Source organism: Callorhinus ursinus, unplaced genomic scaffold (assembly GCF_003265705.2).
Source record: "Callorhinus ursinus isolate GAN/ISIS: 27379988/994484 unplaced genomic scaffold, GSC_fseal_2.0 scaffold16, whole genome shotgun sequence".
Lineage (NCBI taxonomy): Eukaryota > Metazoa > Chordata > Mammalia > Carnivora > Otariidae > Callorhinus > Callorhinus ursinus.
In genome coordinates, this window is record NW_027397078.1 from 27,455,577 (window position 1) to 27,460,655 (window position 5,079).

Here is a 5,079-nt window from a genome sequence, read left to right on the forward strand (position 1 = left end):
CCCAGTGATGGTATCAAGCCAGCTTCCAGATGAGAGGCATTACTGTTTTTTCTCAGGGCAAATATACAAAGCTTTAGATTTGAAGATGAAAGAGTAATATATATTGCTGTTCTATGCAAGATCCATTTCTCCCATCTTCTTTCATTGTAGAACTTCAATTTTACTCAGGGACCCACCCTACCCCATGCAGCCATGTTCTTCAGGGGAAGTGAGCACTACAGACAAGCTCCAAGGTAAGACCCATGTGATCTCAGGATAATCCTATTCCTCTTGACAGAGACTGGTTCAAAAACAGGCATGTGACCTAATTTTGGTCAATGATTCTTGAGGGGAGGTCGGCTTGAACACCACTGAAAAGGTTATTCACTCTTCAGAAAGTACCACAGGAAGATAGAGTCCCTTTCCTCTCATTTTTCTCAGCCTGGTGATAATGTCAACATTGAAGATTCCGGAAAAAGAGATGTTTAGAACTTGAATTAGTGATGACAAAGGTGCTAAATCAACCAACTGTGCAGCCTCCCTACTTTAGGACTTCCAGTTATGTCAGCTAATACATTTCTTCTTACAGGAGAATACATTTCCTTTTTCTTTACCCAATTGTGTGAGACTTTTGTTACTTACATCGGTATATTCTAAAAAAGTAGTGAGAATGAACAGAAGGTGAAGAGTCAGGATGGTAGCCAAAGGAGAGAGGACAGGTTAGAACAGTTAAAAAGTAAGCCATGTGGTGCAGGAATTCCCTATTGTGTGTTAGCTTAAAGGAACTGCAGGTTACTCAACTTGGATGTTATGTGCAAAAACCTCAGTTTTGCCCTTATCAGCTATCTAGATTAATCAATGCATCTGACTTTCTGCTGCATCTACTTTATGGAATCTCAACTTCAGATAAATTCCTCCAGTTGTTTCTCCATCCCAACTTCTAGGCTGCCAAGCACAGCTAGAGGAAAAATGTGTCATTGTACCAATAGGTTCTACTATAAATCCAGACTTTCTAAACTCCAAAAGAATATGTTCCTTTTAGATCAGAACCACAAGTTCTGTATACCTCTGTGGGAACCTCATTCTCTAAAATTATTTTATGTTGTGATTATTATTTTAAATTGAAAAATTAATACTTGCTTCTTATAAAATGAAGTAGAGCTCTGTCTTATGGATTCATCTCTCTTTATCTTCATCCATCTTTTGCTTGTTTTACCAAATCATAGACAGAGCCATGTCTTTTACCTTGCCAAGGCCGGTACTTTCACCAGTGCTGGCAAACATGTCCTCTCAGCTAGAGAATATAATGCAAAGTGAAATAAGTCAGAGAAAGACAAATATCATATGATTTCACTCATATGTGGCATTTAAGAAACAAAACAGATGAACAAAGGGGAAAAAAAAAGAGAGAGACGGACAAACCAAGAAACACTCTTAAGTACAGAGAACAAACTGATGGTTACCAGAGGGGAGGTGTGGGGGGATGGGGGAAACAGGTGATGGGGATTAAAGAGTACACTTGTCATGATGAGCACAGGGTGATGTATGGAAGTGTGAATCACTACCCTGTACACCTGAAACTAACAGTACACTGCATGTTAACGATGCTAGAGGGGCACCTGGGGGGCTCAGTCGTTGGGCGTCTGCCTTCGGCTCAGGTCATGATCCCAGGGTCCTGGGATCGAGCCCAGCATCGGGACCTCTGCTCAGCAGGAAGCCTGCTTCTCCCTCTGCCTGCCGCTCCCCTTGCTTGTGCTCTCTCTCTCGCTGTCAAATAAATAAATAAAATCTTTAAAAAAAATCTCTACTGGAATTAAAATTTAAAAATTTAATTTAAAAAAAACTTTCTCTCAGTCTTCTTTCCTCGATCATGAAAAAAGCCTCTGAACTGGGTTCTCTCACATTTTCTCCCATCTAATCCGGCCTCCCTATGGCTAGAACACTGATCAAATTATGTCAGTCTCCTGCTCAAAATCCTCTCTTGACTTCTGATTGCCTATAGAAAAGGATAGAAACAACATATCTTTTCCCCTCTGTGTCTTTGCTCCTTTTGTTCTCTTTTTCTGTAATGTACTTTTTCCTGCTTCACCAGTTGAAGCTTTCCTCAGATTTCAAGGCCCCAATTCAAAAGTCTCTCCTCCCTGAAGATTCCCCCAAAACATCCAGGTAAAATTGGCCAATTCTTATGTTCTTGGGGCCATATATTTCTTTACTTTGGCCCTTATCCTATCACACTGTTAATAAGAGTTCTCTATGCCCATAGATATTTATCTCCAGAGCTCTATGATATATTTCTTTTAGATAAGAATCATAAGGGGTTTTTTTTGGTTTTTGGGGGGGGGTTCTTTAAATTTTTTATTGTTATGTTAATCACCATACATGACATCATTAGTTTTTGATGTAGTGTTTCATGATTCATTGTTTGTGCATAAGAATCATAAGTTGTATATACCATAGTACCTGGCACAATAAGACTACATAAAAAACCCTAAAAATATTTTTGAACATGTTTATTAGTACCACCAAATAAAAAGAACACTAACATTTGTTCAGTATCAGATGGCATATCATATAAATAAAACCTATTTGATGAAATTACAAAGAAACATTTAAATAAGAAATTGTTGGCAGCCATCACTAAAGTGCCAGCAGCCAAAATGAAATTCAATCCCTTTTCGACTTCTGACCAGAGCAAGAACCACAAAAGCTATTTCAATGCACCTTCCCACATTCGCAGGAAGATTGTCTTCCCCTCTTTCCAAAGAGCTGAGACAGAAGTAAAGTGTTCGATCAATACCCATCTGAAAGGATGATGAAGTACGGGTTGTGCAAGGACACTACAAAGGTCAGCAAATTGGCACACTACAAAGGTCAACAAATTGGCAAAGTAGTCCAGGCTTATAGGAAGAAATGTGTAATCTACATTGAAAAGTACAGTGAGAGAAGGCGAATGATCCAACTGTCCATGTGGACATTCACCCTAGCAAGGTGGTTATCACTAGACTAAATCTGGACAGAGACTGCAAAAAAATCCTTGAAGGTAAAGTCAATTCTTGCCAAGCAGGAAAGGAAGAGGGCAAATATAAGGAAGAAACAATTGAGAAGATGCAGGAATAAAGTCATCTTATATATGACTTTCAATAAAAACTGTTAAAATGAAAAAAAAGAAAGAAATTTTTGTCTTTGTAAAAAATATAAAACCAATGACTTCATGGTTTTAATACCAGAGTGTATAAAACATTTTCCATCTCTTCCCATCTACATCATGACACCCAATTTCACCTCCAGATCTCAAGAATGGGATTTTCAAAACCTGCATGCATACATACATAATGGCTTAGCCTTATAAATAACAGCTAGAATCTTGATAACATGGGACACCCTCTTCTTTTTATGCCCTCACCATCAGTTAGGATTAAAGAAAAGGTAATAGAAATGATTCTGAGTGTGGTGATCAGAAACCAGAGTCTCCTTGTCAGATCCACTATGACTAGGGAAAAGGTATGATGCCTCACCTCATTGCTTTGAAACCATTGATAACTACCACATCTAAACCCATCAACTGTTGAACCCACTAAATAATCCAAACTTAAAATGTTTCATATTTGATACATGTAAAATTATAAAAGATGTATTCATAATGAAAAACATAATGAAAAGTGGTAAACAGTAATATTTACCAGTTTTTGAACACTTACCATAGGCTTGACACACTGTGCCAACATTTTACATAGTCTTTCATTTAATCCTAACCAAGTGCAATAGATAAAATCACACCCTTATTGCAAATTAGGAAACTGAGGGTTAGAAAGACTAAGCAATTTGCCCAAGGACATGTAGCCACTAAGTGTCAGGACACAAACACAGATATGTCTCAGACCCCCAGCACGTGCTCTTTGCCATCACTCTATACCACCAACCCCCACAAAGAAAACACGTTTTTCTTTGTGAAGCACTCTGCAAAGAAGCTTCCAAAAGTATGCATATGTCTCCTTTGTTTGACCAAGGAATTTCAACAGATCAGGAAGTCATTCTAAGAAAATAATCTTTCTTCCCTCTCCAACACCCCTGCTATTTAGAATCTGTTGTGAATAGAGGGACATGTGTCACTTTCAGGTAGAAGCGGTGAAAAATCTGGGCATACTTTTTTTTTTTTTCAAAACACTTAAGAAGTTTTATTGAAAACAATAAAATACAGAAACATCAGATTCTCATTTTAAAGTAAAATTGACAGCATCTTCCAGAACCTTCCTAGTACTGCACCATTCTTGTCACTATTAAAGTTTCAAATCCAAAATAATTAATGAACCTGGGCATACTTTTCCAGTATCTCTTCTTTTGCCATGGATAATTGAGCTTGACACATGTTCTAGATGGCAGCTACAATATTGTGAAATCTCTTTTAGACTAGGTCCCTGAGGACTATGTGCCCTGACCCCATTGACTCATGATGAAAATGTAGCATGAATGAGAAATAAGTCATTATTGTATTAAGCCACTGATATTTGGGGGTCAATTTGTCACTGAAACATAACCCAGCCTATCCTGACTAATATATCTGCCAAATAACAAATAAAGTTAAATAGAAAAAGAAAAACCTTTATGTATAGGAGTTTTTCTTACAACACTAAAAAATAGTTAAAATCATAAATGTCTAACAGATAGTCAAGTAAACTATTAATACAAGTTACCAGATAGTGAGACTACTACTTAAAATAATTGTGACACTTATGATATAGTATCAGATGGAGAAAGCAGCCTATAAACTGCATCTTCTTTGATATCCATCCTAAAACCAAGTACCTACATATACACATGGGACTATAAAAAGACCTAGAAAAAAATAAAACCAGTATTTTCATAAATGATGAAATAAGAAAGTAGAAGAGACATTGTCATTGTACAATGCTGTTTATAAAAGAATGTATTAAAATTGATCCTTTTCCCCTATCACATCAAATTAATACTTTCCTTTAAAAAGTGTATGTCATAAAGTAAAATGTTAGAAAACCAAAATAGAACAATTGAAGTAGAGAGTTTTATGTTAATAATATGCTTTTTCATATTTACAATTAATAAAATGAAATCAGACCTTGACAA

The 5,079-nt window shown here is 36.7% G+C and overlaps 1 pseudogene; it reads left to right on the forward strand.

Moving 5' to 3' along the window:
• Positions 1–2,636: 2,636 nt before the first annotated feature.
• On the forward strand, positions 2,637–3,096 carry LOC112812855 (large ribosomal subunit protein uL24-like; annotated as a pseudogene).
• The last annotated feature ends 1,983 nt before the right edge of the window (positions 3,097–5,079 follow it).